Here is a 21986-nt window from a genome sequence, read left to right as displayed (position 1 = left end):
GTAGACTTTACTGGTAAGAAATGTGCTGACTTGGTTAACTTATCCACAATTACCCAGATTGAGTCATGACCTCTTTGAGTACGGGGTAAACCTCCCACAAAATCCATTGTAATGTGCTCCCATTTCCACTGAGGAATCTCTAATGGTTGCAACATACCAGCTGGTCTTTGATGTTCTATCTTGACTTGTTGACATACAATACAGCGCGCTACAAACTCAGCAATATCCTTTTTCATGCTGGGCCACCAGTACTCCTTCTTTAAATCTTGATACATCTTGGTTGTACCAGGGTGAATTGAAAAACTACTCTTATGAGCTTCTTCCAATATCAATCTTCTAAGCTCTTGGTCATTTGGAACGTATAATCTTCCTTCGAACAAAATTGCTCCGTTCGAAGCCATAGAAAACTCTGGGTAACTACTTCGTCTCTGAAGTTCTGCATCGTCTCCTTGAGCTTGAACGATTCTAGATCGCAAGTCACACGAGACTTCCAAATTATGCAAACAAATACCATCACCAACTTCTGTGATTCCAAGGTTAAAATCACGAACTGTTTCATACATCTTGCAAGCACGCATCATAACTTCGGCTTGAGCTAAGGCCTTGCGACTCAAAGCATCCGCTACAACATTGGCCTTTCCTGGATGATACTTCAAATCAAAGTCGAAGTCTTTAAGATACTCCATCCAACGCCTCTGCCTCATATTCAAATCCCTTTGATCAAATAAATATTTCAGACTCTTGTGGTCACTAAACAATTCAAAATGCGTTCCATAAGGGTGATCCCTCCATATCTTTAAAACGAAGACTATAGCTGCCAATTCCAAATCATGGGCAGGATAGTTTGCTTCATGCGTCTTGAGTTGTCTAGATGCATAAGCTACCACATTGTTTTGTTGCATAAGTACTCCATCGAGTCCCTTAGACGATGCGTCACAAAATACCACATATTTCTTTTCTGGATCTGGAATCGTCAAAACAGGAGCTTGAGTCAACTTCTTCTTCAAGGTCCTAAAACTCTTTTCACATTCCTCATCCCACACGAAGGGTACCTCTTTCCTTGTGAGTCGAGTTAAAGGCAAAGCGATTTGAGAAAACTTCATAATGAAACGTCGGTAATAACCTGCTAGTCCCAAAAAACTTCGAACTTCAGAAACATTCTTCGGCCTTGCCCAATTTTGAACAGCCTCAACCTTTGATTGATCAACTGCTACACCACCCTGAGAAATAACAAGGCCCAAAAATTTGACTTCTGATAACCAAAACTCGCACTTACTGAACTTTTCAAACAATTGCTTCTCCCGTAGAATATCCAACACTATCCTTAGATGCTGAGCATGCTCTTGCGGATTCTTAGAATAAACCAGAATGTCATCAATGAAAATAATGACAAACTGATCTAGATATGGTTGGAAAATCCGGTTCATATAATCCATGAAAACTGCTGGTGCGTTGGACACTCCAAAAGGCATAACCAGGATTTCATAGTGTCCATAACGCGTTCTGAAAGCCGTCTTGGACACATCAGAAGATTTAATGCGTATCTGATGATAACCCGATCTAAGATCAATTTTTGAGAACACTGATGCTCCCTTAAGCTGGTCATGTAGGTCATCAATCCTTGGCAAGGGATACTTGTTCTTAATGGTTACCTTGTTCATCTGACGATAATCAATACGCAGCCTCATGCTGCCATCCTTCTTCTTAACTAACAAAACTGGTGCACCCCATGGAGACACACTAGGTCTAATGAAATGCTTCTGAATAAGCTCTTCCAATTGAGTTTTCAATTCCTTGAGTTCTAGGGGAGACATTCTATAAGGTGCTACTGACACTGGTTCGGCTCCCAGAATCAAATCAATCGAAAACTCAATTTCTCTTTCCGGTGGCAAACTAGTAATATCAGCATGAAAAACATCCAGATACTCACTTACAATAGGAATATCACTTGGACTCAAATCTGACTCCGAAGTCACGGTGAGCATAACATAAAAACCCTTATCCTGGGCACAAATAAACTGAGCCATCTGATACGTGTGCTTAATCAATTCCGACAAGGCTACTCCTTCCACCGTACTACTAGTTGGCATGTAAATACTCTTTTCTGCACACCCTATATATACATGATTGGCTGACAACCAGTCCATACCTAATATAACATCAAGTTTCTTCATCGGAAGACATACTAAATCTATATAGTACGTCTTACTAGATACGGTGATGGGACAATTCTCACAAACATAACTCGCTACAATACTTCCGTCAGTGGCCGTGGTTACCTTCATAGGGGGATTTAATAATGAAACAGACAACTGAAGAGCTTCAACACATTGAAATGAAATGAAGGAACATGATGCACCACAATCAAATAAAACATTAACAAGATTCTGACCAAGAAAGCACGTACCACCAATCAAGTCTTCATTTGCCTGTGCCTTCTTACCATCAAGAGAATACACTCTACCTTTACTCATTGTAGCACTTACACCTTTGCCCTTATTTTCTCTGGTTGGACAATCCGCCACATAGTTCCCTGATTGACCACATGTAAAACAGTTACCTGAACCTACTCTGCATTCTCCCTGATGAGCCTTGCCACACTTCCTGCAAGTTGGATACGTTCTAGGTGGACCTGTGTGCTTTCCCCTAGTTGGAGATCCCTTAGGCTTCAGCTTATCATGATACCTGTCGGCAAAGTTACCTCTGCTCCTAGCTCCTGGTCTAGAACCTTCCCTAGCTGCCCTTTCAAAACCTCGTTCGGCCTCCAAACTGTTATGCACCATCTCATCAAAATTCGTCAATCTCTGTTGGCTGACCACGACATAGATATCTCACCTCAAAGAATGCCTATATTGATTAACTTTCCACATCTCATTGACCGCATACTCATGGTGAGTAGAGTAATATGATAGCTCCTCAAACTTCTTCGTAAAATCTATCACCGACATCTGACCTTGCCTCAAATGGAGAAATTCATGTTCCTTCCTGACCTTGTATGACAAGGGAAGATACTTTTCTTTCATCACTTGTTTGAAATTCTCCCAGTTCAACTCTAGCCAGTTAGTCTCCATCCTACGCCGAGCAGTTTCCCACCAATCCTGCGCTGCACCCCGAAACTGATTTGTTGCAAAAACCACCTTATCCTCCTCGGTACAGTTAACCATCAGAAAAATCTTTTCCATTTTCTTGATCCACCTCTTAGCTTCAGGTGGCTCACCGCTACCATCAAACTCCGGGTGATGGTTCCGATTGAATTCTTGAAAAGTTGGATTCCCCACAATTAGAGGTGGTGGAGGCGGTTGATGTATTCCCGGACCTTGCTGCATAGTTGAAGCCCACTGCTGCTGAGACTGAGTGTTCTGGTGAATCTGCTGCTGCATCATATGCATCATCTGTTGATTTTGTTGCATTAGTTGTGCCCACATATGAGCATCAGGGTTAACATTCTCCTGTACATCCGGGTTAACTCTTGGCCGACCTCGTCCCCTTCGTGCTCCAGATATTTTCGCTCTAACTGTCATATTTAAGTCAAAGTGATCAATTTCAACCAATATAACAATGAGGTCAATATCTTAAACACAAAAAGAACGACTACTTGGATTGTATTATTAATGACCCAAGGCACGATCTGGAATGACCTGCTCTGATACCAAATTGTAACGCCTAAATTTGAAAGTGTCTAGAATATTCAAATAAGCGTTAAACCTGATATTGGATACATTAATTATACAATAGAAAACGGCAACAAGTCGAAAGTATAGATACATCATCATTCCAAAGTTTTTATGTTACATTATTACACCAAAAGTTTGCCATACAGAGTGTACATACAAAGCTATAACAACTCGTCTCATAATATAACATAGGCATCTCTAATATACATCAAGGCGAATCCATGTAGTCACGATCAATCCAAGACTTTTTCTTTACCTTTTCCTTGCACAACCTGTGAACCTGAACAAATAAGGAGTTGGGTGAGACATAATGTCTCAGTGAGTTCCTTCTAGCCCTAGGCTAGTGATAACCTTGGGGATACTTAGGGTTATCACGTGTCTACATTACAACCTGACGGTTGATTATACGTGTGTGGTCATTTACCCTTGGCGGTCGTACAAACTAGATCCATCTTAGATTTTCTCCTAATTTGTTATAGGCTTGCTAAAATCATACGTGCCATGGCGGTCGAGGGACCCTATAACCGATTTGCTAAGATACGCTAAATTTATCTAAGCCTAATCATGAAACAATCATGACACCACCTAATACCAGACGAGTAGGGTAACCTAAGATCGTCTTTTGCATACTTTCTTAACATGTTCATATCTAACTTCATATCATAATCATGCATGAATATATGTTCATTAATACTTATGTTAGCGTTGAACAATCAAACATTAAGTTGATTCGTTTTACAGAGAGTCCTGGGTGGAGTAACCCCGAGTACACTCCCATACATGACCGATGTACGTACCTTGGACTCCCTCTGTGACGTGCGGGTCCCTTATGGCTTGAACCATTCCCCTTGAGTCGAGAACCTCTCGTATCCCCCTGACGTGGATAACGAGAGACACGAGCATCTACATCTTGTATTAGCCTTGATCTTATGCATACATGAAAGGTTAACTACATGAGTTAAATACTTATAACTCGGATCCTTGATCAATCACTTGGGGTAATAACATACAAGTTCATGAGCGTAAGAAAGAATTCTTCGCATCTTAACATAATACAATCTTGAATAACATTCTAGTTCTTGACAACTACGTCAAGGCTCTAATTCCACACCCCTCAATAGTTATTGTATACTACCCATTCATCTCAAGCTATAATTCCCATTCGCCATGCTTAATTATACCATTTGAATACTTGTTTAACATTCAAGAAAACATTTTTAAAGTCTATGCCTTGGGGTCTTGGTTGGAGGGGTTATTGTTAAAAGAATCCTTTAAAGAAAAACCGCCGCGATATGCCTAACCACCCATGACGAGCAAAACAATGAGGCTTCCCCACTGTCTGCTCGCCATGGCGAGTAAATTTGTGTGGGAGGTGAGCAGCTGCTCACCATGGCGAGTAGGAGGCGAGCAGGACCCCCTGTTCATCCTTCTTGATCGCCTAGCGAGCTATTTACTCGCCGTGGCGAGTTATGACAGTCCAGCACCCCTAAAAATGGCATTTTTGACCCAAAAACCTCAAAACAAAACATCCCAAGGCATATCAGGGTACTAGGAGTCATATAGAACCTGTAAAACAGCCATTGAACAAGTATTCACAAGTATAAAGATGCATGGCATAAAAGGGGTAACATTGTTACACATAAACCCTAGAAAAATTATATAGTTTTCCTTGCAAGCAAAACACATCCCATGGTTGGATACTAACTAAGAACTCACCTTAAAAATAACCTCAAATCAAGTTCACAACTTCAAAACCTTGACAGCAAACCCTAAGATCAAAACCCTAGATAAGAGATGGATGTTTGGTGAAGTTTGCTTCCAACTTGTCACCAACAAACACCAAACCCTAGCCTTGCTTAAACTTCAACTTCTTGAAAGATTAGGAGAAGATTAAAGGAAGATTGAGAGTAGAGAGGAGTAGAGAAGTTTGCTTCATCATATCACTAACCAAACACCATAAACCCTAACCAACTCATGCTTGATTCCAAAGAGGAGAAAGACGAAGCAAAGATTGTGGATGAAGAAAGTTGGTGAGGACCGATTTCTAGAGAGAAGGGAGAGCAAAGTTTTCTCACAAACCCTAGTGAGAGAAAGTGAAGAGAAGAATGAAGAATTTTGGACTTAAAGTCCTTAAATAGTCCCTTCCCGAGCAATTACCGTTTTACCCTTGACCTTAACGCGCTCAATCTATCGTTATCAGGTAAATCATCGTATCATAAAAGTGGGATATTACAATTATGAAACCAACTTGTGTTAAAGGTACTCAATTTTACACGAAGTTAAAATATTACTGAATCTAGTATTGCTTTTAAGATTTTCTTCTTACATTCAGTAAGTTTTCATAAAAGTTTTTGTAAAAACAGTTTATCGAGTCACAAGTTAGTTCTATCAGTTGCCACAATCATGCTTTTAGGTGGAATTTATCTCCAAGAAATTATATACAATTGTAGTACTTGATATATATACAAAAGCGAAAAGGAGATACCAACATTTAGTTATATATATATATATATATATATATATATATATATATATATATATATATATAGTTCTTTAGAATCCTTCTCCATCTTCTTATTCTTCTTCTTCTTCTTCTTCCTCTTCTTAAAGTTTCTTTTTAACCAAGAAAGTCTACATGAACAATCAAAACGATTAATTTGTTAATTAAAACACCTATAATGAAAAACAATAGGAAAAGAACAGAGTGAGAGAACCATTCCAAGCCCAACCCCAAAACTGATGAGGCTTTGAATTAGTTATTTCCAAAAACTTTTTTCTAACAAATCAAAAGCTTCGTCAGCCTTGGAGTTGAACGTGGAATAGTTCTCTCTCACTCTATTTTTTCCTTTTGTTTTTCATCATAGGAGTTTAAATTCACAAATTAAATGTTTTTATTTTTCTTGGACACATACTTGCTTAAGAAGAAGAAGAAGGCAAGGATCGATTCTGAGAACTATATATAATTAGCTATATGCTTGTATCTCCCTTTCTAACATCTAACTTATGCAAGAATTGAGGAGGAATATATTTTTATGATCATTATGATTATATCGAAAAAGGGACTATGGTCTTAAAATATTATTTATTCCGAAGGGACATAAATTATCAAAGGTACTAGGCTCTTAAGACCATTCTTAATTCCCAAGTGACATTATATCTATAAGGGTATATGGTCTAAAGAACACTCTTAATTTCGAGGGAAAAGTGTGATATCCTGCCTGTCAGTGTCAGAATATTACCGTCGATCATGCCATAAGATTAATATAAAGGAAAGTAAGTTTATGGAGAATATTATTCAGTGATGACAGTCAAATACAAGGTAAGTCTCAGAGTCGTATTTACACGCTTAAGACAAAGGGTATTTTGGTATTTGCACGTCAAGGGAGTATTTAATTGATTTTGGGGCCAAATATCTTCATAATCTTTTCCCCTTTCTCTCTCTAGGGTTTGAGTTTGGCAAGAAGCTCTCCCTTCTCTCTACTCCCATGCCTCCTTCTCTCTTTCTCTTCCTCTATCCTTTCCAACTTTTTCCATCCATGGCAAGGCTTTACCTTATGATTTTTCAAGACACCATAAACATATGAAGCTTGTTTTGCATTGTTTTTCTCTTCTTCTCTCCATCAAGAATAGTTCACGAAGTTAGGGTTTGTTAATGCTAGAAGAGGATGATGCTTGGAAGCTTGGGGGTTAAGTGATCATCTTGGTGAACTCATGGTCAAGAGCTAAAGAGAAAGTTGATTGGAAGATTGGATTGATGAACCAAGAGCTAGGGTTTGATGTTGTTATGGTGTGTATGGCAAATTGGAAGCAATTAGTGGAAGATTGAGCATAAGCTAGAGTATGGGTTATGTTCTTGGTTAACTTAAAGCTTTGGAAACAAGGAAGCAAACTAGGGTTGGTTGTGAAGGGAAGATGATGCTTGCTTGAGCTTGAAGCTTGGAATTGCTTTAAGAACTTGCAAGGTGAGTTCCTTAGATAGTTCCCACCCTTGGGATTATGTGTTTAAGCTTGCAAGGATAACTATATAATTTTCTAGGGTTTATGTGTAGAAAGTTACCCTTATTATGCCATGCATCTTTATACTTGTGAATACTTGTTCAATGGCGGTTTTACAAGTTCCATATGACTTCTAGCACCATAATATGTCTTGGGATGTTTTGTATTGAGGTTTTTGGGTCAAAAAACACCATTTTTGCAGGCCTGGACTGTCATAACTCGCAACGGCGAGCAATTACTCGCCATGGCAAGCAAACACCACAGAAAGGGGTGTTTACTCGCCACGAACTCGCAGTGGCGAGTTAAGCAACTCGCAGTGGCGAGTTAAGCAACTCGCAGTGGCGAGTAGGTGAACTCGCAGTGGCGAGTAACAGGGTGGCAGCACCCTGTTTTCCCGCTTCAGGCCCTTTTCCCGTCGTTCGGTCTAGTTTTCTTCAAGCATTCTTTTACAATAATAAACCCCTCAATACATGACTCCAAGGCATGGTTTTTAAACATGTTTTCTTGATCATTTAACAAGTATTGTAGTGTATAATTAAGCATGGCGTAAGAGAATTATGGCATGAGTTTAACGAGTAGCAAACAATATCTAATGCGGGAAATAAACTAGAGCCTCGACATTGTAGTCGAGAACTAGAATGATAGCAAGAATCACTAGAGTGATTAGGAGCGAAGTATGTTATCTTCGCACATGATTAAATAGATATAGCAAGCATAAAGTTGTGGATAGGATAGATATATCTCCACCATGTTTATGAATGAACAAGAGCACTTACCGCTAATCGGATCGATCAAGGTTCCGAGGTAAGCTTTAAGCATGATTGGGTATAACCTAAATAAATGACAAGTATAAGTAGGTGGCATGTCTCTTGCTATCCACATCAAGGGGATACAAGGGGTTCTCATTATGAGAATGATTCAAGCCGTAAGGGACCCGCATGTCACCGAAAACGCAAGACTAAGTTTATAACCGCATGTCGGTGCTCGTGTCTCTTGTTATCCACGTCAGGGGGATACGGGAGGTTCTCGACTCAAGGGGAATGGTTCAAGCCGTAAGGGACATGCACGACACCGAGGGAGTCCGATGTACGTACATCGGTCATGATGGGATTGTTCTCGGGGTTACTCCACCCGGGGCTCTCCGTAAAATGAACCAAGATAAGAATGTTTGTTCAACGCTAACATAATGAGTAATGAACTTAGATGCGAATATGAATGATATAACTATGATTATGATCACGAATGAACTCATGCATGATTATGTTATGTACAAGTACAAGTTAAGTAAACAATGTGATGCCGATGACGTTCTTAGGTTTCCCTAATCGTCCAGCTTAGGAATGTGTCATGAACATGTTACATGAAGACCTCGATGTGTTTACCGTATCTTGGCATAGTGGTCTTAGGTTCCCTTGACCGCCATGACACATATGATGATAGTAAGCCTATAACAAGTAAGATGAATTAAGACGATCCTTGTATGCACAACCGTCTAAGCATGCAAGTCCCCACACACGTATAATCAACCGTCAGGTTGTAAAGTAGACACGAGGTGATCGTAGGTTTCCCTTGAGGTTACCTATAACCTAGGATTAGGTGGAATTCACTGAGACATTATGTCTCATCCCAATCCTATTTTATTTCAGATAAACAGGTTGGACATCAAACTAGTTGCCGAATGGATGATTCAGCAAGTATGCGTTCGTACCGGCGAAAGATGAGATGGACGTTCAAGGATGTACCTTTTTATGTTTGGACAAGTTGAGTTGTATCATTATGTATGAACGAATTTAGTTGTATAATGTATTCATTCGATGTATTATTGTTGTAAATTTTTAATGTATCCAATAATAAATTAATGCACTTGCTAGACTTTCTAGATACGTCTAGTATGGGTGTTACATTTGGTATCAGAGCAGGTCGATTCAGACCGTGCCTTGGGTCATTAAGTTACAACTAAGGAATTGGGACCATTGGGTTCCAGGTAAATGTTTTAATTGTTGATGTTAGTTGAGCCTGATCAACTCAATTTAACACTCGACGGTCAGAACGGATGCCTGAGAGCTGAATATGACCAGGAGGAGCGAAGTATGTGATGAAGATGTTTGAGAAGGTAGAAACTCGGAGTAAGAATAGTAAGAGTCTAATCGTGCCAAATGGTGGCCGGTGAGCTTATCAGTTTAAGTTTGATTTCTCCGGAAATACAAGGTAAAGTTAAGATGGATTGATACGACAACGTTGGGGAAGTTGTTAAAGATATTTTGTATATCCGAAAGTGAAGAATTTGGAAGTTTTCAGGGTTAAAGGTATGTGAGTGAAGCCAAAGATTTGAATGCCCAGATAGGATAAGGCTCTAATGTTGGAATGTCGAGCGAGTCGACAAAGAAACAAGTTAAACCGTTCGCAGCAAATTAAGTTAAGATTTTATGTGGATATTCTATGATATCAGGATTAAGGCAATAATTTTTGAATGTGTCGAGAATTGAATCGAATGATGTTGATGTTTGTCGTGCATATGATATGAATGTTTTAATGATGTTAAGAATGGATAATGTGCATTGGATTGCTTGAGAAATACTCCCTCCGTTTCAAAATACATGTCCAAGTCAACCACTTCACATATGCCAATGCACAATTTTGACCGTTAATATCTTTAATTATCTAAAGTAAAAAATTATAAAAATTTAATATCTTGAAAATATTTGTCGAGACAAATCAAACAACATCTTACATATTAATATTTGTATTTATACATTAGTTAAAAAGTATGGTCAAAGTAACTAAAGTGAATAGTGCACATTGCAAAAATTGGACATGTATTTTGAAACAGAGGGAGTAAGATTTAGTACAAAATATATATATATACATATATATTTTTTTTTTGAGAACTGAGATGAAGAAACTCGCCAATAGCTAAATTTTCGCTAATAGCGAAATTACTTAGATGATTTCGCTGATAGCGAATATGGGGCGAAATTTTCAGTTTTTTTTCCGAAAACTGTCAGTTCGTCTCTAGGGTCCGCAGTGACTATTGGAGAGTTGTCTTCACAACCTTTTTGCAATAACACTCTTTACAACATAAAGTAATGAATGCACATTACATCCTAAAGTTTCAAAGGAAAAAAAAAAAGAGTATGAACAACCATTAACAGAATCGATTAAGTTTAAGGTAACCTTGGAGATTAATGTGTCAAGAGTTTAAAGGAGTTTAGACCAAGTGTTTAGAGATTCCTGTATATGGAACAGAAATGAAGGCATGAAGTAAGAAGTTAAGGTGGCAAGGAGTTATGTTAGATGACAAGATTCTCAGGTTTTGTGGAGTATTAATTACCCCTCGAATCTATGATTTGCTTAATTAATTTACTAAGGCTCGTTACTATGACGAATTCTAATATTTGTAAAGTTTATAAGATTTTAGAAAAGATATACGCATATGGGTGATTGGAATTGATGTTCATAAGTTTTAAATGGAATTCTATAGGTACCGGTCGGTTACAACACATGTAAAATAATTTGAACACTTGGAGCAAGATTTGATGACACTGTTGTGTTATCAACTCGTTCCACGAATTTTATGGTAACAACCGGGACCCAAAATTCAATATTTTATACATATAATAAAGAAAATCAACACCAATGATCCATGTGCAAAGTTATGAAGTTTTCTTCAAGAAGAAAATTGACGAGCTAGCATTGGTAAGATTAAGCAAAGCATAGCATGCGAGAAACGAAGATGCAAAGTAGGATGTTCAAGAAAGATATGCACGATGTGCAATATGAGCATGCTATGGAAATTCGAGATTTGCTCAGGAATAAACTTAAGAATGGTAATGATACGACAGAAGGTAAGTTTACTAGTAAGTATGTAAAGTTCAACCACAAGAAGGTAATATGAGAATACGGTAAGTCTATCATGAGATTCTGTCAAACAAGGCCTTATGAAGAGCAAGTTTCAGCATTGGATGCCACATGAATGGTCTTGAGTAGAGTTTAGAAAGATGGTAAACATATAAGAATATGAACGTGAAGTTTCATTCGTCTCCATGATTTTGAGGATTGGTTAAAGACAACCGATGGGAATCAGAGTAGCGCAACGAAATTAAATTGGTTAAGTTGTTAACAGTAATTATGGAATATGGAATTTTATAGTAAGAAGTCTAATGAGGAACACTATGAAATGGGCGAAGAGTTCTCGAAATGTTAGGTAAGTATTAAAACTTATACAGTCGGTGATGGATAAGGTAAAAGAATAAAGGATGTGTTTTCACCTAAGTAAGATTGGAAAGTTTGAAACCACTATAATGAAGTAATCAGATTGCCTATTGGTGATATCGTGCAAGTACAAGAACTGATAGTCGGATAGAAAGAGTATGTGTTCTGACAAGAATAATACATGTAAGTTCAGAAAGTTCTTTCTTGTGATTCAAAGTGATGATCAAGGTATCATGTGAAGTGATCGGTATCTGAAGAATAAGTGTCATACGGGTGAAGGTAGCAATACCCAAGCAATGTTTGAATACGATGTTCTGAAGAATCCAGTTCAGTATTCTGGAAATAAGGGAGCTAAATGTTGATATGTGGATCAAGGATCCTACATGGTCTAAGTTATACAAAAATGTGTGTCTGAAGCATACATATAGTTAAGAAGGAATAGAAAAGAGTCCACTTTCGAAGTTTAAGAATTTTATCACAGAAGGAATTACGATTCATGAGTTATGTATGATGAGATTCATACTCTCTGATGCCATGATTGTTAAATGATGACGATACTAGCTTGAATGGTGCCTGTAATATCCCGCTTTTCAGAAATAATAATTTATCAGTCAAATGTATCAGAGGTTAAGTAATGAGGAAATGTTAAGTATGACGGAAGATATTATTATGTAATATCACTCAAATATGGACTTGTGTATCAGTGTCAGGTAAACACGACTGAGACCAAGGGCAATTTGGGTATTCGCACGCAAGGGGTATATAAGCAAGTTTGAACCCAAAATATTCATTTTCCCTTTCACTTTCTCTCTCTAGGTTTTGGGAAATAATTCTCTCCCCCTTCTCTCTAAGATTTGCGCCCTCCCTCTCTCTCTCTCAAGACATCCAATCTTCCTCCAATACATGATCAAGTGTGGTTTTGGTAACTTAGCAAGCAAGAAACAAGAGGAAGTATGGATTTAAGCATGGTTTGGTGGGAAAAGCTAAAGATCAAGAATGAAGGGAAAGCTAAGGTTGATGCTTGAAGCTTGAAGGAAAGCAAGAAAACATGTTAGGTGAGTTCCATAGATAGATTACCATCCTTTGGGTTGTGTAAATTCATGTTACAAGTATAGATTTATGTTTTTGAGAGGTTTTAACCCTAATGTCTCTTTGAGCAATTCTTGTCAATTACATGTTAGTTTGCCATGAAATATGTTTATAAATCTATATATATGTTGCTGGATGATTATGGTGCATTGCAGGATCAAACTGAACAAGTTTTGGGTCAAAACTGGAAATTTTGTACCTCAGACCCGAAGAGCTACGCTATTAGCGAAATCTACGCTAATAGCGAAATTCACAGGATGAGCCACGCCCCAGCTGAGCTATTAGCGCAGCTCTCTGGACTTGGCCAACTTGCTTTGGCCTGTTAGCCCGGTTCAGGGTCCGTGGTGCATTCTGAAGCTTTTCTTTCATCGTTTTACAACTTTATAACCCTAAAACAACATCTAGGCAATGCACATAACATCAAACGATTCTTGAAATGAAAATCATGGCAATTTTAACATGAATGGCAAGAGTGAATCAAGAGAGTTTAAGCCGATATTACTCGGGTAGCTATGAATTAAGAAGGGCATGAATGTAGAGCCTCAACATAGTTGTTGAGAATTAGCAAGATAACATGAATCACTAAGTATGTCAAGTATAGGATTATGAATACATAAGTAAGTAAGACGCGAATGATAATCTCTTCGCACATGAGCTAGAATGACTTAGCTAGTATGTAAGTCGTGGATTGATAAGCTATTCTCTCCACCTTGTTAAGTATGAACAAGTATAAGTTACCATTAATCGGATCGATTAAGGTTCCGAGGTAAACATGTATGTATGATTATGTTTAACTTAAATGCACGACAAGACCATGATTAATAAGTGTAGGTGGCATGTCTCTTGCTATCCACATCAGGGGGATACAAGGGGTTCTCGTAATGAGAACGATTCAAGCCGTAAGGGACCCGCATGTCACCGAGTAAACAAGACGTAGGTGTTCGTGTCTCTTGTTATCCACGCCAGGGGGATACGGGAGGTTCTCGACCTAAGGGGAACGGTTCAAGCCGCAAGGGACCCGCACGACACCGAGGGAGTCCGATGTACGTACATCGGTCATGTATGGGATTGATCTCGGGGTTACTCCACCCGGGACTATCCGTAAAATGAATCCAGATAACTGTTTGTTCAACGCTAACCTATGAATGAACTTAAGTACGTTTATGCATGTTATGATTATGATTCTATGTACGACTATGATTAAGATCACATAAGAATCCATGCACGTTTATGTTAAGAACAAGAGCACTAGATGCTACATGATAAGTATAAGGCATGGAATAGAACAAGTAAAGAACATGATACCGATGACGATCTTAGGTTTCCCCTAATCGTCCGGTTTAGAATCGTGCCATGATTATGATATGTTTAGGCCTTGATACGTAAAGCGTATTTTTGGCAATGCGGTTTTAGGTTCCCCTCGACCGCCATGACACGTATAGGAAGTGAAACCTATAACAAGTTAATATAAGAATATGATGGCTCTAGTATGCACTACCGTCTAAGCATGCAAGTCCCCACACACGTATAATCAACCGCCAGGTTGTAATGTAGACATGTGGTGACCGTAGGTTTCCCCTTGAGGTTGCCTATAGCCTAGGATTTAGGGGAACTCACTGAGACATTATGTCTCATTCCAATCCTTATTTGTTTCAGATAAGCAGGATTTTATGCAAGCTTGAAGTCGGATGGATATTTCAGCAAGTGTGCGTTCATGTCGCTGCAGGATGCTTTGGATTTAAGGGTGAAATCATATATGTATGGTTGAGATGTTTAAGTGATTTATGTATGAACGTAATTTGTTGTATAAATATGCACTCGTATGTAATTTATGTTGTAAATTTTAATGTATCCAGTACTAATATTAACGCGCGTGCTAGACTTTCTAGATACGTCTGGTATGGGTGTTACAATTGGTATCAGAGCAGGTCGATTCAGACCGTGCCTTGGGTCATTAAATTACAACTAACGTAGTGGGAACATTGGGTTCCGGGTAGATGTTCTATTTGTTGTTGTTAGTTGAGCCTGATCAACTCAATTTAACATTCGACGATTAGAATGGATGCCTGAGAGCTGAATAGGACCCAGGAGGAACGAAGTATGTGATGAAGAAGTTTGATCGTGCCAAAAGGTGGCCGGTGAACTAATCAAGTAGAAGTGTGAATCCTCCGGGAATGTAAGGTATGTTATGAAGGAAGGTTCCGACAATGTCAGGTAAGATGATAGTGATACTCCATGTACCCGTAAGTGAAGAAGTTGGATATATGTATCTAACCATGACCGAAAGTTTCGGTAAGAGTTGTTGTTGGAACGGATTTATGGTATTCTGGAATGTCAGTACAAGGTTACAAGATAGCGAGAAGTCGACATATATTGACGGAGTCAGAAGGCTCTCAGGAATAGTAATATGTGAATGAAGTTAAGGACATGTACGTTTAGAAAGTTGCGTAAGTGGCAACGTAATAAGTTAAGCTGTTCTTAGCGGAAGAAGTTAAGGTTTATGTGGAAGTTTTATGTTAAGAGACGTGATGAACAATACATTAGTTTCTAATGTGCCTTGAATTGAACCGAATGATGTTAATGCTTGCCATGAAAAGTTTATAGAATTGTTTTAAGATGTTTGGAAGGAATGATATGCATTGGGATACTTGAGGAAACAAGATTTTTATGTAAAATACGATTTTCTTTTTGGAAAACTGAGTTGAAGAAAATACGCCAATAGCGAAAATTTCCCTAATAGCGAAATTACTCCAGAGGATTTCGCTAATAGCGTGCCTGGAGCGAATTTTTCAGTTTTTCCAAAAACTGTCATTTCGTCTCTAGGGTTAGTAGTAGCTATTGGGGGTTGTTTTCACAATCTTTTATGTAACGAATACTCTCTATAACATCAAGTATCGAATGCACATCACATCCTATGATTTCTAAGGAAGAGAATGCATGGACAAGTATTAACGGAATTTGGAAGTTAGTGTGTCAGGAACAAGCCAAGATCAAGAGTGTAGAAGTTCCGGCATTTAGAAGGAAAGTCACCGATGTTTATGCATGAGGTATGAAGTAAGAAATTAAAGTGGTGCAAAATTATAAGAAATCACAAAGTTCTCGGATTATGTGGAATTATGGCGTATCTCTCGAACCTATGTTTTGCTTAACGGACATGCTAGGGCTTGATATGATGTTGGATCATAAAGTTTAAATAATTTTAGAAAGATTTACGCGTATGGGTGATTGAAGTTGACATTTTGAAAATTCACGAGATTTTTCTAGGAACCGGTTTGCTACGACACTAGTAGAGCGAGCTAGACTCATTAGAATATAGAATTGATGACATGTATGTGTTATCAATTCGTTCTATGATTTTAGAGCAACGGCCGGGGCCTAAACTCAATATATTTATAAAGTAGAAAATCATCAACGTCAATGACCCGTGCGCTAGTTAACGAAGTTTTCTTTAAAAGAAAAATTAATGACCAAGCATTGGTATGATTAAGCAAAATATAGTAAGCGAGAATGCAAAGGTTAAATGTTTAAGAAGGATATGTTAAAATACAAGATGAGATTGTCTTGGGAATTCGAGTTTACTTAGAATTAAGTACAAGTATGATATGTATGATATATGTAACCAGCAAGAACATAAGTTTACCCCAAGTCAAGTATTATGAGCATAAGATAAAATAACATGAGTTTTGAATTTACAAGACAAGTGTAAGGTTGTGATGTTGGTTGCAACATGGAAGATCTTGAGAATAGTTCAAGAAGTAAGTATTCAAGTGGTAAGCATGAATTGAAGTCTCAGTTGCTCTAACGGGTTAGAGAATTAGTTTAAGCCAACTGGTGGGAATCAGAGTAGCGCCATGGAAGTTAATCATTAAACACGAAACATGGGAATTTTAGTATGTATGAAGCTTCTTGAAGAATATTCGGTTAGTAAGGCAAGTTTAGCAGATGCATCATAAGACAAACGAGGAGTTCTCAATGTGATAAGTAAGTATGGATGTTTATATAGATAGCATTGGCTAAGGTAAAAGTTTCAAGTATGTGCCATCACCTAAGTAAGATGATAATGGGAAGTATGTAAGGTTCAGAAGGTTACATTTCGTGACTCAGGTAAAGAATCAAAGCATCAAGAATGATGAATGGGTTTTGGAAAAGGTATTAACGCTCAAGCGATAACCGAGTGAGATAATGTGGAGAATCAAGTTTAGTATTCCGAAGAAGAGGAATAAGTTTATGTTAAGAGGTCCAAGGATTTCCTATGGATATGTAAGCGGTATAATAAGTATGTATATCGGTTGAATAAGGGAAGAATTTATATTCGAAGTTAAGTATGTTATCATGAAAGGAGATGCAACTCTCGAGTTTGTGCAATGAGAATCATACTCAAGTATGCAATACTTGTTGAGTGAAAACGATACTTGTTAAGACATGTTAAGTCATGATTTTATAACTTTTAAGCTAAGATTGGTATTATGGAACTTGGGAACGATATTTTATTTAAACTCATGGAATTATACATTTTTGAAACTGATGAAATACGTCGTAAGTAAACTCACTTAAGACGTACAAACTTCAGGACCAACTTGTCGTGGACAAATTTTGGGTGAGTTGTTAAATCTTTTTCAAAAATATCGAAACTCGTCCGGTGGTTCTGTGGCCCCATTATACAATCAGTTTTGGAAATGATAAAATCTTTTTAGTCATGTATAACTTCGTTCTAAGAACCCGAATACCAAAGTTTAAGAAAAATTTCTTTAAGGAAGATTTTAGAACACGTATCGTTATCATATAACAAGAAGTGGCATTTGAAAGTATGTACATGTTATGGAAACGACAATGTTCGTATAAAGTCAATATCAGGTAGGATACACGAAAATATTTTAAGAATGTTTGATGTAATTGCAAGTAAAATGCTAGAAAGTTTCCAGAGTATGTGAATCATGATGTTAATTAATAGATTATCAGATGAAGTGGTGAGTTGATTTCACTTTTTCATGTCAAGCTATATAAGTTACCCCTCAGTACGGGTGATAAGATGCAATAAGATTGCAATAAGATTAAAGATTTCCTAAGACTCGGAAAGAGATAAGTGATTCGTGGAATCGTCTTTTTGAGTAATACAAGTAAGAAGCATGTATCTCAAGGTACAGTAAGATTATGTATTCATGATAAGCTATATGTATGAAAGATATTATATGTTGCAAGTAAGCACTGCAGGACAAACCTGGTATCCGGTAGGATTCCAGTTAAAAGGCAAATCCTGAGTGTTCATGATTATGATAAGGTAACATTATGAAATGGTCCATGATAAGCAGGTAAGATGCGAGTCTGAGACAATAAGTTTTTGTGTAGCAAGATAAGTTCTAAATCATGATATACTAAGAAAACTCTAAATTTGAGTGATATTAAAATCAAGAAGGTTATGTTCAGTTACATGTGGGTTAAGAAACAAGATGAGGACATGATGCGATAAACCCTTTCGATATGTGAGAATGGAAAATGTTTGGCTCAGACCATAGATGGTAAGTTTTGTCATGATGATTGGTAGTCGATCTCTAAATTTCGAGGACGAAATTTTTTTAAGGGGGGGTAGATTGTAATATCCCGCTTTTCAGAAATAATAATTTATCAGTCAAATGTATCAGAGGTTAAGTAATGAGGAAATGTTAAGTATGACGGAAGATATTATTATGTAATATCACTCAAATATGGACTTGTGTATCAGTGTCAGGTAAACACGACTGAGACCAAGGGCAATTTGGGTATTCGCACGCAAGGGGTATATAAGCAAGTTTGAACCCAAAATATTCATTTTCCCTTTCACTTTCTCTCTCTAGGTTTTGGGAAATAATTCTCTCCCCCTTCTCTCTAAGATTTGCGCCCTCCCTCTCTCTCTCAAGACATCCAATCTTCCTCCAATACATGATCAAGTGTGGTTTTGGTAACTTAGCAAGCAAGAAACAAGAGGAAGTATGGATTTAAGCATGGTTTGGTGGGAAAAGCTAAAGATCAAGAATGAAGGGAAAGCTAAGGTTGATGCTTGAAGCTTGAAGGAAAGCAAGAAAACATATTAGGTGAGTTCCATAGATAGATTACCATCCTTTGGGTTGTGTAAATTCATGTTACAAGTATAGATTTATGTTTTTGAGAGGTTTTAACCCTAATGTCTCTTTGAGCAATTCTTGTCAATTACATGTTAGTTTGCCATGAAATATGTTTATAAATGTATATATATGTTGCTGGATGATTATGGTGCATTGCAGGATCAAACTGAACAAGTTTTGGGTCAAAACTGGAAATTTTGTACCTCAGACCCGAAGAGCTACGCTATTAGCGAAATCTACGCTAATAGCGAAATTCACAGGATGAGCCACGCCCCAGCTGAGCTATTAGCGCAGCTCTCTGGACTTGGCCAACTTGCTTTGGCCTGTTGGCCCGGTTCAGGGTCCGTGGTGCATTCTGAAGCTTTTCTTTCATCGTTTTACAACTTTATAACCCTAAAACAACATCTAGGCAATGCACATAACATCAAACGATTCTTGAAATGAAAATCATGGCAATTTTAACATGAATGGCAAGAGTGAATCAAGAGAGTTTAAGCCGATATTACTCGGGTAGCTATGAATTAAGAAGGGCATGAATGTAGAGCCTCAACATAGTTGTTGAGAATTAGCAAGATAGCATGAATCACTAAGTATGTCAAGTATAGGATTATGAATACATAAGTAAGTAAGACGCGAATGATAATCTCTTCGCACATGAGCTAGAATGACTTAGCTAGTATGTAAGTCGTGGATTGATAAGCTATTCTCTCCACCTTGTTAAGTATGAACAAGTATAAGTTACCATTAATCGGATCGATTAAGGTTCCGAGGTAAACATGTATGTATGATTATGTTTAACTTAAATGCACGACAAGACCATGATTAATAAGTGTAGGTGGCATGTCTCTTGCTATCCACATCAGGGGGATACAAGGGGTTCTCGTAATGAGAACGATTCAAGCCGTAAGGGACCCGCATGTCACCGAGTAAACAAGACGTAGGTGTTCGTGTCTCTTGTTATCCACGCCAGGGGGATACGGGAGGTTCTCGACCTAAGGGGAACGGTTCAAGCCGCAAGGGACCCGCACGACACCGAGGGAGTCCGATGTACGTACATCGGTCATGTATGGGATTGATCTCGGGGTTACTCCACCCGGGACTATCCGTAAAATGAATCCAGATAACTGTTTGTTCAACGCTAACCTATGAATGAACTTAAGTACGTTTATGCATGTTATGATTATGATTCTATGTACGACTATGATTAAGATCACATAAGAATCCATGCACGTTTATGTTAAGAACAAGAGCACTAGATGCTACATGATAAGTATAAGGCATGGAATAGAACAAGTAAAGAACATGATACCGATGACGATCTTAGGTTTCCCCTAATCGTCCGGTTTAGAATCGTGCCATGATTATGATATGTTTAGGCCTTGATACGTAAAGCGTATTTTTGGCAATGCGGTTTTAGGTTCCCCTCGACCGCCATGACACGTATAGGAAGTGAAACCTATAACAAGTTAATATAAGAATATGATGGCTCTAGTATGCACTACCGTCTAAGCATGCAAGTCCCCACACACGTATAATCAACCGCCAGGTTGTAATGTAGACACGTGGTGACCGTAGGTTTCCCCTTGAGGTTGCCTATAGCCTAGGATTTAGGGGAACTCACTGAGACATTATGTCTCATCCCAATCCTTATTTGTTTCAGATAAGCAGGATTTTATGCAAGCTTGAAGTCGGATGGATATTTCAGCAAGTGTGCGTTCATGTCGCTGCAGGATGCTTTGGATTTAAGGGTGAAATCATATATGTATGGTTGAGATGTTTAAGTGATTTATGTATGAACGTAATTTGTTGTATAAATATTCACTCGTATGTAATTTATGTTGTAAATTTTAATGTATCCAGTACTAATATTAACGCGCGTGCTAGACTTTCTAGATACGTCTGGTATGGGTGTTACAGTGCCAAACCAAGATTTTTCAACTTTTAAAGTGAAAATGGGTATTAAGGGACTTGGAAACAAATTATTCTAAAAACATGATATTTTCATTTTCTGAAACCGATGACATACGCCATAAGTGAGTAAGTTCACTTAAGACGTGCGGACTTCCAGACCAACTCGTTAGTGGCGAGCTTGGGCGAGATTCAACTTTTTACAGAACATAGAAACTCGTCCTGTGGTTCTGCAGTACCGTTATCGGTTTGGATTCAAAATGTTTTCTTTAAAAAGGAAATACATATATTCATTCCAAGGATCCGTATACAAACGTTTATAAGATTTCTTAAGGTAAGAAGATAGAACAAGTATTGTTATTATCTAACAGTATGTGGCATTTGAAAGTATGTAATGCACAATGGAAAATAAGGTTTGACGAAATGGATGACAATGTTTTCTAAAAGGACATCTGAGACGTACAAGTATATGTTAAGGATATTCAAGTGCAAATGGTTTGAGTCAGAAAGTTTAAGAGCATGTGAACTAAGAGATACGTGTCTCAAGTTACATAAGGAAAAGTATGTATGAGCTAAGTGTTTACATGATAAGATAATTATGATGCAATTAAGCACTGCAGGGCAAACCTGGATTCTAGTGAGACTCCAGTTGAAAGGCAAATCCTGAGTGTTTCAGATAGTGATAAGTTACCCATATATATGAATTACCCTAACCAGGTGAGATATGGATCCGAGATATCTGGTACAATATGCCGTAAGAATAAGTTTTGCTCATGATGTTTTAAGTTAAGTTAAGACTATGAGAAGAATGATTCTGACGATGCAAGGGTTATTTCGAGATGTTATGTTTGAACTCGTTATATGTTAAATGATCTCTAAATTTCGAGGACGAAATTTTTTAAGGGGGGTAGACCCGCCTGTCAGTGTCGGAATATTACCGTCGATCGTGCCATAAGATTATTATAAAGGAAAGTAAGTTTATGGAGAATATTATTAAGTGATGACAGTA

General features: G+C 37.9%; 1 long non-coding RNA gene across 1 annotated transcript; it reads left to right on the top strand.

Moving 5' to 3' along the window:
* The first annotated feature begins 18493 nt into the window (after window positions 1-18493).
* Window positions 18494-20937, top strand: LOC146922182 (uncharacterized). The gene is made up of 2 exons (XR_015010830.1): window positions 18494-19039; window positions 20730-20937. It is a non-coding gene; the product is annotated as an uncharacterized LOC146922182 (long non-coding RNA).
* The last annotated feature ends 1049 nt before the right edge of the window (window positions 20938-21986 follow it).

This window comes from Medicago sativa, chromosome 5 (assembly GCF_051527215.1).
Source record: "Medicago sativa cultivar Bolivia chromosome 5, Bolivia_mono, whole genome shotgun sequence".
Classification (NCBI taxonomy): Eukaryota; Viridiplantae; Streptophyta; class Magnoliopsida; order Fabales; family Fabaceae; genus Medicago; species Medicago sativa.
The sequence above is the reverse complement of the archived record's forward strand: the minus strand, read 5'-3'. Positions and strand labels throughout refer to the sequence as shown.